This window comes from Panthera leo, chromosome B4 (genome assembly GCF_018350215.1).
Source record: "Panthera leo isolate Ple1 chromosome B4, P.leo_Ple1_pat1.1, whole genome shotgun sequence".
Lineage (NCBI taxonomy): Eukaryota > Metazoa > Chordata > Mammalia > Carnivora > Felidae > Panthera > Panthera leo.
In genome coordinates this window covers 51,061,963-51,075,282 of record NC_056685.1, presented here as the reverse complement: position 1 = coordinate 51,075,282, position 13,320 = coordinate 51,061,963, and the positions used below count along the sequence as shown (strand labels likewise).

General features: G+C 34.0%; 1 protein-coding gene across 7 annotated transcripts in view; it reads right to left on the bottom strand.

The window, feature by feature from the left end:
- PIK3C2G (phosphatidylinositol-4-phosphate 3-kinase catalytic subunit type 2 gamma) overlaps positions 1-10,993 on the bottom strand; it is a 347,337-nt gene extending 336,344 nt beyond the window's left edge. For all 7 annotated transcript variants that reach the window (XM_042945913.1, XM_042945912.1, XM_042945916.1 and 4 more), the window contains exon 1: positions 10,724-10,993. The gene's annotated coding sequence lies outside the window, so the exon portion shown is untranslated. The remainder of the gene's footprint in view (positions 1-10,723) is intronic.
- Positions 10,994-13,320: the final 2,327 nt, after the last annotated feature.

Sequence of the window (13,320 nt, the reverse complement as noted above, 5' to 3'; positions counted from 1 at the left end):
GAAGTGAAGGAAGGCTAAAGAATTCAACAATCCATCTTGTATAGATTAAATCTCATCTGGAAAATAGTGCCTCTCCCTATATTTTACGACTTGGAATTTCCGTCATTCTTCTTACATTGAGGGGGCATGGAATACAAAACACTAGTTAATTCTGATCTAGCTCTTAAAATCAGCTGTTTAATTTAAATACCTTAGTACTGTTTAAATAACAATATATTAGTATGTTTATAGTAAACAATTTCAGGCACATCAAAGTTATATTTTTATACTATGAGACTATTCTGGGGTGCCTGGGTGGCTCAGTCGTTTAAACGTCTGACTCTTGGTTTTGGCCATGAGGTCATGATCTCACAGTTGGTGCGTTGGATCCCTGCATCAGGCTCTGCACTGTCAGTGTGAAGCCTCCTTGGGATTCTGTCTCTCTCCCCTTTGCTCCTCCCCCACTCGCACTATCTCTGTCTTTCTCAAAATAAATAAACTTAAAAAAATAAAAGAATATGAGACTATTCTTTAAAAGGATTTATATTTGTGAAACATTATATATTTTCATTATAAAGTACCCACAATAGATTGTTCTCTGTTATTTCAAACTGTCTATAGAATAAAACCATGAACAGTTACATAACTAGGCTAAATTTCATAGTATCCTGATCCACAATCATTTGGACTACTTTATTTTATCTGACACAGGAACTTAACCCTTAAATATTTTCTTGGAAAACAATAATAGTCCTTGGGAAAATTCTAGGGGCTAAACATAGTTCTATGAAGCTAAAGTAAATTGCTTTTCTATCCTATCCTCCAATATATAAATTTTTATCTGTTTGACTTTTTAAAAATCTGTGTCTAGACATTTTTAAATTTTTTTAAACGTTTATTTATTTATTTTTGAGAGAGAGAGAGAGAGCGAGAGAGAGAGCGAACAAACAGGGGAGGGGTAGAGAGAGAGGGAGACAGAATCCCAAGCAGGCTCCATGCCATCAGCACAGAGCCCAATGTGGGGCTCATACCTACCAACCATGAGATCACGACCTGAGCCAAAACCAAGAGTAGGATGCTTAACCAACTGAGCCACCCAGGCGTCCCTGTGTTTAGGCATTTTAAAAATAAATTTAAATATATTGGGGAACCTGGGTGTCTTAGTTGTTAAATGCCCAACTCTTGATTTTTGCTCAGGTCAAGATCTCTTGGTCATGGGATCGAGTCTCCACTTTGGACTCCCCCCTAAGCATGGAGCCTGCTTGGGATTATCTCCCTCCCTCTCTGCCCCTCCATTACTCGCTCTTTGCACGCTCTCTCTCTCAAAATAAGCAACTAAAACATCAAAAAAACACTATAAAATATTTATTTACTTTATTTATTGTCATATTTATTTCCATCTAGTTTAAGCTTCATTGCTACATGCTAATATAGCTTAGCCAAATTTTCCAAACATGCAAAAGTTTATCCTTTCTGTAAATATTTGTTATAAGGAAATCAAAAACAGTTTCTTCTTTGGGGGAACTCTAATGTGGATCTGAAACTAAAGTGGTAAATAGTTTTATCTCACAAATGAAATCTCATTACATGGTAGTAGCTTTCCAGGACATGGTTTGAGAAGAATTGTGTGGGTGAGCAAAGCTCAGGGAGTGATAATGCCCTGTTACCAAGGTCTGCCCTTATGCAGAAGAGGAGAGTGGAGACACGCATGCCGTATGGTATCCATTACTGTTCTAGTAGCTAGAAACATGTCCATGTTTTTCACCAAATACAGTCAGACTTCTAGGTGAATTAAATGTTCAAAATATTATGGGTTTGAAGAAATGTCTACTTAGTGATATTTTACCATTAGTGCAAGATATAAGTTCTAAAGAAATACAACTTCAACTGAATCTTCGAGAGAGTTTTTGCTATGATAAATTTGATTTGAATATGATTTAGAGAGAGAGCCTAGAAATTTTTAAAAAGACAAATGTAGGTAAAACCATTACAATGTAATTATAGTGGTAATTGTAATGCTTCTAAGGACATGCTTATTGTATCAACTCCTACCCCACAAGGCATTTCTTTAAAATATGTGTGTTCCATTTAAAACATACATCTGAAAGGCATACATAATATTATTTACTGCATAGGAGCTACAGCAATAAGAATGCATTTAAAAATCAACATAGTATAAGAGTTAAGTGAATTAGTATTGTTAAAAAGAAAACAGGCCCAAAATGATGTCACTTTGACCTAGTTTCCAAACCAGGGCTTCATACCTAATATAATTGCAATTTCAGTCTCTCCCAGAAATGCGGTCTTAACTGGTCAGCCAGGAATTTTTCCATCAACACCAATGCTTAAAACCCTCTCCATTCCTTCCCACCCTAAAAGGAAGACTAGGTAATCTGCATAAGAACCCTAGCCTTTCCCCCAGGGGAAGCAGCTTTGCTTGAAACAATTATTTTATTTTGCTAATAATTTTCTTGCCCCACCCTCCTTGTATAAAAACTGTCCATTTTGTACAACTCCCCAAAGCACCCCTCAGTTTGCTACATGGGGTGCTGCCTGATTTATGAATTGTTTGATAAAGCCAATTAGATCTTTAAAATTTACTTGGTTGAGTTTTTGTTATTGAACAGTATATAAAGGTTAAATGAAAAAAAATAAACAGTAAGGCAAAATCAGAACATTTTAAAACATCCTGAGAAGCTTATATATTATGGCAATAAAAGTTGGTTGACAGACTGTGAGTTTAGTAAATGAGTTCAGTTCCCTAATCTCAGAATAATAATAATAAAATAAATTGGGGTTTTTAAGATCAGTCCAGTTACTTTTTTTAGAATGGTGTCTGGCTGGTAGTATGTGATTTTAAAAATTAATATTAAAAAAATTAAAAAAACAATATCTATTTGCAGTTTGACAGTACCAGCAAAAAGGACTGACAACCATTCATTTGATCACCCCAATTTTCAACATATGGAAGTCAAAGTAGATCAAACTGAAATAGAAGGGAAAAAATGGCTGACACTTGCTTTGTTACCTGAAGGAGAATAAATCTGCCAGTTTAAAAAAAGGTAAGGAGATGACTCATTTCCCTGCTACTGCCTGACTCAGTTCGAGGTTCTGATCAGCTCTCCTTACAACCCAAAAGGGGATATCTGTACCAGGGCTGTTCTACCATACCCCTTTTTGCATGTTTTCTAAAACTAAAATTTGCAATCATTAATGCAAATATCCAGAGGCTACAATGGCTAAGCATTTAGTTTACTACATCTGGGAAAAGGAGATGAGAGAGTCCCATGAGAAAGTGCAAAAGTAGATATTTTTTGGCAGAAGGACTCTATATTGATTAGAATTACCTAGAAATATGTTTACCTTCTCAAAGTGGTCAACCAGAAAACAAAACAAGATAAATGAAGTCCAGAATTTAGTGAAATTGGCTATTAGTGACCACTAACTGTGTTCGCATTTACTGTTCCTCTAGCTGAAAACTTAACAAACGTGTTCTAACAGCAACCAGATAAAAAAAGGGGGAAATAGAAAAAGCTAAAGATATTATTTATGAGTAATCAGTGGAGAAACCCTTCATTCCTAAAAGGTGAGTAATTGAGAAAAAAATCAACACAGATGTGAAAATATTTTGTAAGAAATAAAATGTTTAGCAATCAAGACACAAAAGGAAAAATTACTTTTGAAAAAATATATGCTATAGTATACCTAAGTAAATTGTATAAAAACTTAAGTTTGGGGCACCTGGGTGGCTTAGTTGGTTAAGAATATTACTTCAGCTCAGGTCATAATCTTGCGGTTCCTGAGTTTGAGCCCTGCATAGGGCTCTGTGCTGACAGCTCAGAGCCTGGAGCCTGCTTAGGATTCTGTGTCTCCCTCTCTCTTTGCCCTTCCCCTGCTCATACGCTGTCTCTCTCTCCTTCCCAAAAAAAATAAACATTAAAAAAAACTTAAACTATTTTTTATAAAATGAAGGAACCATGTGTTTGATTAAATACAATGTGAAAATAACATACAAAATAATATAGCAATAAAATGCATCATAAAAATGTAGAAGAAATTGGATGAAAGGGAGATGTTAATTAAAAAAGAGCTTAATGATCTATTGAAATGTAAGAAACTAAAAGTTTAGTCTCACATTAAAAACATTATTCATGGGGTGCCCAAGTGGCTCAGTTAGTTAGGCCTCTGAGTTCAGCTCAGGTCAGGATCTCACTTCATGAGTTTGAGTCCCGTGTCGGGCTCTGTGCTGACAGCTCAGCCTGTTTCAGATTCCTTGTCCCTCCCCCGCCCCTGCTCTGCCGCGCTCCTGCTTGTGCTCTCTCTCTCTCAAAATTAAATAAACATTAAGAAAATTGGTTAATATGGACTAAGTCTTAGTAATTATTGCAAACATAATTTTAAATATGATAATTAAAAAAATTATTTGGTATTAATAAGCTAGATGAAAAATCATAGACTATTTCATCTGAAACTGAAAGGTGTGCTAAATTTTCTGTTTTACAAGAGGAAAGAGGATTAAATAATGCTGTTTCCTTTTCACTGATGATTAAGATAATAAGTTCATATATACTTTTTAATAAATATATATAATTGTTATGTATTATAGAGACTTATTAGTTGAAGACAAATGGCATGTATAATTTCCAGAATACTGGAAGAGTCAAAATTGGATGACATTTACATTATAATCATCAGGGAAATAGGAAATTACAAGTTATGTGTTAAGAACAGAAAACCGAATGTGACAGGATCAATTGCATTTCTAATGACAGTAAATATAAGCATCTAGTTGGATTAAAAATCATCATTCAAAAAATATATCCTCAATTGTGTAATTTCTGCAACAAAAACATAAAAAACATCAAAGCAAAGTTAAAAGTGTTTCCAAGTATGTTACTCAAACATACACACACTATATTCTCACACACACACACACACACACAAACACACACAAACACACAAAACACAAAATTAGACAAGATAATAAATATTGGTGTTTAGTACCAGAAATCAATATAGGACAAAAAGTATCAAGAACATTTTATTGCAATTTCTAAAGAAATTATAATAAATGTGGGCATTTATGTATAAAAAAAGTGTGTGTGTGTGTGTGTGTGTGTGTGTATGCATATGTACTTCTTAAAAAGTGAATTAATGGACACTTCTGGGATTTTATATCCAACTCAATTTATTAATATTAAATTTTATAATTATATTTTATAATTTTTCTTTCATAATCTGATCAAGATGAATCATTGAACAAATAGTACATGAATAAATCATAGCAGAAATTAATTTTGGATTTGCTGTTTTTAACCATTCATTTTTTAAATGGTAACTATAAATGAAAAATCATAATTAAACAGATATAATTTGCACATGCTAACAATGAAAGTTTATTTAATGAAGAAATGCTATGAACTTTCTCCTTCAAATCAAGAATAGGATAACTATTTCTTCTGGCAAATTATTTTAGAAATATAGCCAAACAATAAGATAAATGAATGTATAACCGCTAGAAAAGAGGAGATTATTATTATTTGTAATGGTATGTTTATGTATGAAGAATGTGTTAAGTCCTTAAAAACGTGGAGACACACTATTTCCAGATGAGAAGATACAAAATTTAAAAATTTAAATAGATATTTGAAGAATTCATACATTTTATTTAATCCCCTTATTTGGGAAATTAATGAGCCGATTCTAAGTCACTTTTGGTAAAGAAAATGATGGAAAAAATATTAGTAGGGACTTGCATATGAAAAATGATACACATTTTTTATTTTTTTATGTTTACTTTAAAAAAAATTAATGTTTATTTATTTTTGAGATAGAGGGACAAAGCATGAGTAGGGGAGGGGCAGAGAGAGGGAGACACAAAATCTGAAGCTGGCTCCAGGCTCTGAACTGTCAGCACAGAGCCAGACGCAGGGCTCAAACCCACAAACTGTGAGATCATGTCCTGAACCGAAGTCAGATGCTTAACCACCTGAGCCACCCAGGCGCCCCAAATAATACACATTTTAAAGACATAATAATTAAAACAATATACCAACTGATAAGTTATAGACATATGTGTCAAAGAAAATGTATGAATCAACCACAGCATATGTCAATTTTTAGGTTAAGTTAGACATGAAGGAAATAGTAGGTTGCTTAATAGATGTATCTGGGCAGGCACACTTAGTTAATCACCTGGGTAAAAAATCTAAACACCATTAAATATGGATTACAATTATGAAGTAAGTTCTATAGGGAATAAAGATCTAAAAGGTGGAATCATGAAAATACTGTATCAGTGTTTCCTAAACCACTATGAAGCACAAGTTTGTCATTTGTTATGGAAGTTGTCAGAAAAAATGTCCAAATTGTTTGAGAGATGCTGAGTTACACTAAGGTAAGCATGTTTTTGTTGGTTTGCTTTAATGTAAAAATACATAGAGATTTTACTATGCTTTGTAAAATGTCAAGAAAGGACTACAGTTAGCAGTACTTTAAAAGTGGCTTATTCAGGATACTCTTTTGAGAACACTTTTGTTTTGGTTAGGACTCTTGGTCACAAGTGGCAGAAAATGCAAAAGGGAATATGATGTGAACTAAGAGCATGAACAACTGTCACAACTAAGCCTCTCTTTCTCTCTTGAAGTTCTTTCTCTCTCAATACATTGGTTTCTGTATTTTCTACAGAAAAATGGACTTTTTTCTCCAGGAGGGGAATATGGGTAGAGACTTGGGAAAACATGTTTTTCTGCATAGCAAACGATGTCAGTTTAAAAATTAAGAGCAGGAATCTAGTTGATCTACCTTGGATCAAATGCACGTCTTTTGGGTTAATCGCCGGGGCCAGTGGTAAGCAGAGGGTGAAGACTGGACCATGAGCCTAACTCTATATTCTGTTAACAGGAGGATGAAAGCCCAGAGACCTAAGCCACACTCATTAATATTTTCTAGAAGATTGTCCATCAGAATGTATTCTGCTAAGTACTGATTAGGAATAAAAAGACATAATTTAATAATTTCAGTAATTTCAAACATTTATTGAGTGCTAACTTAGAATGTGCAAAGCATTATTCTAAGTGCTTTGTTTTTAACTTATTTATTCCTCATACAAAACTTATGATGGACTTATGATGGTCTTTTGACTAGGCATTATCAGTTTCTTCATTTTAGAGGAAATTGAGGCACGAAGCATTTAAGCATCTTAAGAGCTTACGTAGCTAGGAAGTGGAAGAGTTGGAATCAACTTTTACAGTTAGAAAAAAGGATTATTATATTTTAAGATATCAACTCAACAACCCACTCTTGGTAATGATTTTGCTATAGTTTTTTGGAAAAAAATGTTTTAAGAAATTGATTGGCAGTAACATAAAGCATGAAGTGAAAAAATAATTACTTGGTATTGCATTGTATAAAGATTAGCAAGCCAAGTACTGTACCTTTATATATCAGGACTATTTCTAGGCTTGATTTTTATTTTGGACACTATTTATGGTTTTATGATTTGAAGGGATGGTATATGTATTACTCATTTGTTATAGTTAACAATAGAAAACTATTTGGTAACTCTCAAGTAGAGATTTAAAAATGATTTGAAATAGCAAAGATATTTGGTTGGCAAAGTAATTAGAAATTGATACAAATTAATGAAAATTAACACAAATATTGACATGACAGTTTACTAAAGTGGAATGCTTTACCAACAAAAAGGGCAAATATGTGAACACTGAGTAAAAGGAAAACTATGGTAAGTAGTTTGAAAGGTATAGGGAAGGCCTCCACCCTGTTCTGTGTCTCAGAGATCAGAAAAAAAATTTCCTGTTGTGTGAGTTCTGCTCTTTGAGGCAATTGGTGTTTGTCTTCTTATTCATAAAATGAAAGTGTGGGTATATTGAACTCCTATTCTGTCAGTCACTGGAGAGGACACTGGAGAGATGACCTTGAGTGGAGATAAGACTATGGTCTTCTTTTATGGTGCTGAAAATCCTGAGAATAATATAGGAAAGTAATTTTGAATGCTATATGCATGTTACAAAAAGAGGGTTTCTTTCCTTCTTCAATTTTGAGACTCCAACCAAGTGAAAATAATGAGCTATAAAGTAGTATTAGTAGGGGGTGGCTAATCATGGCGAATTACATCAAAGAGGGTACAGTGTTCTTATACAAAATCACTGTAAGTTTGAAACAAAGATTAAAAACCTCCTGACAGCAGTTTTTGCTGAGGATGTATGTGTTTGAGCGTGTGTATGTGTGTGTGCATGTGTGCACGCTCGTATGTGTGTGTAATAATGTATTCAGATAATCTGAAACTAGGTATGGGTGTATGGAATTATTTTTAGTTCCTTAGACTTGGATAAATTAAAAGCTCATTGCAAACTAGAAAATAGGGCACATCTGAGGGGATTCAGCCATAGTCTAATTGATCAGAGTACAGATCAAAAGAAAACACATATCATTAATTTCTCTGGATTAACATTTTCTTCTTAAAGGTTGAATATATAGCCATGCATGTGTACATGCAAACATAGACACATGCGCGCGCGCGCACACACACACACACACACACACACACACACACACACAATGAATAAGTAACCAATCTAATGCTTATAGAATAATTTCAGTATGTGGGAGAAAAACATCATTATGAAGACTGTGAGAAAGAATTCTCCAAATAATTGAAGAAAAGGGTTACTGAGTGAGCAAGCGTGCAGACATCCCATGCATGCTTTTAGAGAACAGGCTATTAGTTTCAAAAGGTAGAGGAGAAAAAAAGTGGTGACACTTATTTCAATTAGCTAAAGACAAATACCTTGTCATGGTCCATCTGACCATATATTCCAGCCTTCACTATGAGCTAAGTAGACATCTTTCTATCTCAGTGTTTACCTAAAAGGTAGGGTGTTGATGAGAAAATGTTCTGGAACAACAGATCTGAATAGAGGTGGTCTGCTCACATAGCTAATTTTCCTGGTTTCCTTCATATACAGTCTTTCAAGAATGAGCTGTCTCAGAAAGAATCACTGCTATTCAGAGATGCACAGCTATAAGAAAGTAATCAGCATGAGACCTAAGCAAAAACATCAAAACAAAAGAGGGAGCCAACATGATCATGAAAAAAATCAGACAAGGAACATAAGCCAATAATTCAGCAAAACTGTTTTTTAAGAAGTAGAACAAAATGAAAACCTGTTCTCATAAGGAAATAACGAGTAAGGTTGTAGTAAATATGTGGGTAATTCTCTAACATTGGCTGTATAAACAATAATTGCTAATTTAGAGATCAAAATAGACTAGATATAATTAAATACTAGACCACAAGGCTAGTATTTGGGGCTGGGTGATCCAAATTTTGAAAGATACTTGTATTGTCCAGGAGGAAGTATAGATATAGACAACTTTAGATTTTTCAGAAATGCATGTTAAATTTTTAGATGTAACCAGTAAGATAATAGAGGGTATATCTTTCTACAGCAGAAAGAAGGAAGGAAATGAAAGCAATTGCAACAACCCTTGGTCAGTTTGGAAGAAGGTCCAGCGGTTTCAGGAAAATATAGGAAATTGTACAAATATAAGTGTTCTTTAAAATGGTAGAAATGAAAATGTATCAGAAGCACATAAATGTAAATGGTCTGAATATATTACATAAAATCTATAGATTGTTACGTTGTGTTAAAAAAGAAAAAAAGCCAATCAGACATACTACATACGCAAGTGTAAGGATTGCTTAAAATTAAAAGGACAGGAAAAGATATTCCAGGCAAATAGTAACAATAATAACAACAGAACTAGTGTAGTTATGTTGAAAAGAACCCAAACAGGCCTACCTGCAAAAAAACTTATCTGGAGGAGAAAAGGAGCACTTTATAGAAATAAAAGATTCACTTCACCTTGTCGGTATGTGAGATATGTATGTACTAAAAATAATTCATTACAAATTCATACCATTACACATTATAGTGCTATAAGAGAAAATGACAAATCCACCTTCATAATTAAATGATTTCATTGAAATCTTACATGATTTATAGATCAATTAGATAAAATATCATTAAACATGTAGACGATTTGAAAAAATAAGCTTTATGTAATGAGCATATGTAGAATATTGCATTCAATTAATGAAAATTACATATTCTTTTCAAGGACAAGTATAGCTTACGGAAATTGACCATATATTCTGTGACTTTTAACATAATTCAAAGTCAGCATTACACATACTATTCCTTCTGACCCCACTATATACTTAACTATCAATAAAAAGATAATTTACAAAATAATTCATAAGTTTTAACTTAAAAACATTTCTATATAACTCAAGAGGAAAAAAATCACCAAAAAATGGAAAATATTTAGAAATACAAAATAAAGTTCTGAGGAAAAAAACATTTTGTGTAAATTAGGAGTTCAAAGATATACATCACCCTTATTTTGTAGCAGAAAATAATTCTTGAAAATATTCCATCCAACAGAAAAATAAATCATAACTGATAACTTAAAAGTGGACAAGTTGTGTCATAAAAGGACTACTGCCAAGAGCTGATAACAATTAAAACAGATTTATGCCTAAATAATTATAAGGATTCATTTTTGCTATGATTATCTGTGTATCCTTTAATCAGATAATAAATTTGGGAAAAAAATTAATAATTTAGTTAGACATCCAATGCAATGTATTTCTAGACAGGAAATGAAACTACTTTTTCTTTCTAAACTCCAAGAGAATTCTATTGCACTGTTTGCTTACTTGAAGAGGGCTTCCTCACGGTGAAAATGATCCCAGCTCGGAGACAAAAAAAAGTGAAATCATGGCCTGGAGGCTGACACTGGCAACGTACTAGCTTGTTCATTCAGTGAATCACGTAACTCATCTACATAACGTGATCCTTTCCATAGACACTGGACGAAGCTATCTTTTTGCCAGCTCAGACACGGTTACTATTTCCTTATGCTCAATTCACAGACTTGCTTTCTCCGCGAAGCAGGTGGCAAGTAGATGGGTAGAGTATGAGTAGCATGTTATGGAAAGAGCCTTAAGTTGGAATAAGAAAAACTTGATTCAAATCCAAGCTCTTAATGACGTTAATAATGACATAGGTGACGTTCTTCATAACGTAAATTACATCTGTTCTTTAAGATCTCTCTGAATCTGTTACCTGATATACAGTGTTACATTAGACAATGCATTTTAAAAGCTGTGCACCATATGCAAGTTACATTTTATAATTACTTTTTTAAAGTGGGGCGTATCACTTCTGTCTTTAATCGTAAGTGCCGGAAATCTATTTGTTTGCCAGGCTCGAAAGTGAGGGGGCAATTGGGACACATATGGGTTCATGCCGGCCTTCAGTGAGCTGTCAGTACAGAGGCAGACAGGACAGGGCAGGAGCCCAGCATGGAGTGACAGAACAGAAAGGAAACAGCTGCTTTTCTCTAACAGGAACTCCAGTCAGTTTGAAACCCATATGTTAAGAATATCTACCCTTCCTTTAATAAGAATTTCCTTTTGGAGTCATCATCAGCATGCAGCCTTATAGACTACTGGCACTAGCAGAAAGATACTGAAGAAAATGTGCACAAAGGAAAAGTCCACCAGCAGACGTGACTGAAATTGGCTCAAGACTCTGACGGACATAAAAGTGAGCAGTGAGGAAATGACAAAGGGATATGATATCAAGGCAATCTGTAGGGTCAGCCAAAGAGACAGAGAGAAAAGAGGGAAAGAAGTAACGAGGGAGGGAGAGAAGGGATAATCAAAGCACAATCAGTTTTTCAGGAAGTATTTATCTTCTGGAGAGTATTTACAAACTTACTCAGATCTTAAACTCCTCTACCATTTAAGTTTCACGATACAATTAAGGAGCTGCTTTGCCTCAGCAGTACATTTGAATTCAAATATTCTTCTATGTATTTGGTTAAGTACAAGAGGTTTATTTGTTTCCGTGTCTTACCTGAAGCATACATCTTCCTGAAATGAAACATGATCTCATTTCTTTGCAAGAGTGAAATATGCTCATACAAGCTAAAACACTTCTATTTCAAGGGAACATTATGCTTCCTCTGAAAGCTTTTATTCCTGTTTGGCAGGTTTGACTTGTTTGGGAATCTATTTTTCATCAAACCCTGGAGGGCTATATGGAAAGAAGGAGTTTACATAATGAATACAGGATTTAAGCACACAACAATGAATTAGCTTCTCTGTGCTAAACAGAATTTGTGCCAAGCGATACTTAGCAACAATATGGAAACAAAAATATATTTTTGAAAAAAGTGAGTAAGGCGAGCATATTTCTCCATTTTTTTTCCCTCATATTATCATGCATTTGAATGTGGGAGTGGGTGGGGGACAGGGAACAAGTGATTTCAATTCGCGGGAGCAGAAGTGAACCCTTGAAAATGCTACTTTAGCCATTCTGTGAGTTTGACTATCAAGTTATTTTCCTTATTTCATTAAGATTTGATGTGTTTTCTTTTCTCAGGTTTAGGAAAATGTCAGTTTTGTTTTCTCAACTTTAAGACCATAGTAAATTTCAATTTTAAAGTATTTCTTATTATCTAATCATATTTCAAAGAAACAGAAATAAAAGGAATATTTAAAAGGTTAACAAGAAAATACATGTGGGTAGTTTGTTGTTATTGTTTCTGTATGCTACTGTTGAAAATGAGCAATGAGTGTGGAAATTTTGTGGCAACCCATAAAATTATCTAATTGGATCCAGGAACGAGGTTTAGCCAGAAGCATGCTTACTTTATTGGAGAAGGTCTTAGCAACCAAAATTATGTTGGGTCACTTTTTTGTTACCAGAATATATTATAGGATCCTCACTTTCTTCTTTTTTTGCTTTCTTTTAATTTTGTATTAGTTTTTTTTTTAAGACGGGATTTCTTGGATAGAAGGATGGAGAACAGAAAATTGAGAATTTCATTCACTCTCAGTGCTGCTTATGAAAAGATATTTATAATATGAAAGTTTCAAAATGTACACCCTCCCTTCATACTCCTTTCCTTAGAGAGAAACATAAGTGTGAGAGATTAACACAAATTGGAAACTTAGCCTGGAAATGGAAGGTGACAATGGTTGCACCTTTATATTTTAGTCATAACCTAGACTGCCATTCTTAACTTTGAGATTCTGGAGAGGTAGAAGGGTTTAAAAATAGCTTTATTTGCAGTGATCTTTCCTGAATACATTTATGCTAAACACTCACTGTCTCTTTGCATTGATTCTTGGAATGAGCCACTAATTTTTAAGAAAATACTCCCTTGAAAAATTGGGAATTTTTGTACCTTCAAGCCTCTTATCCTAGGTTAGAGTAGACTCATGTACATTGCAGGAGAAGCTAA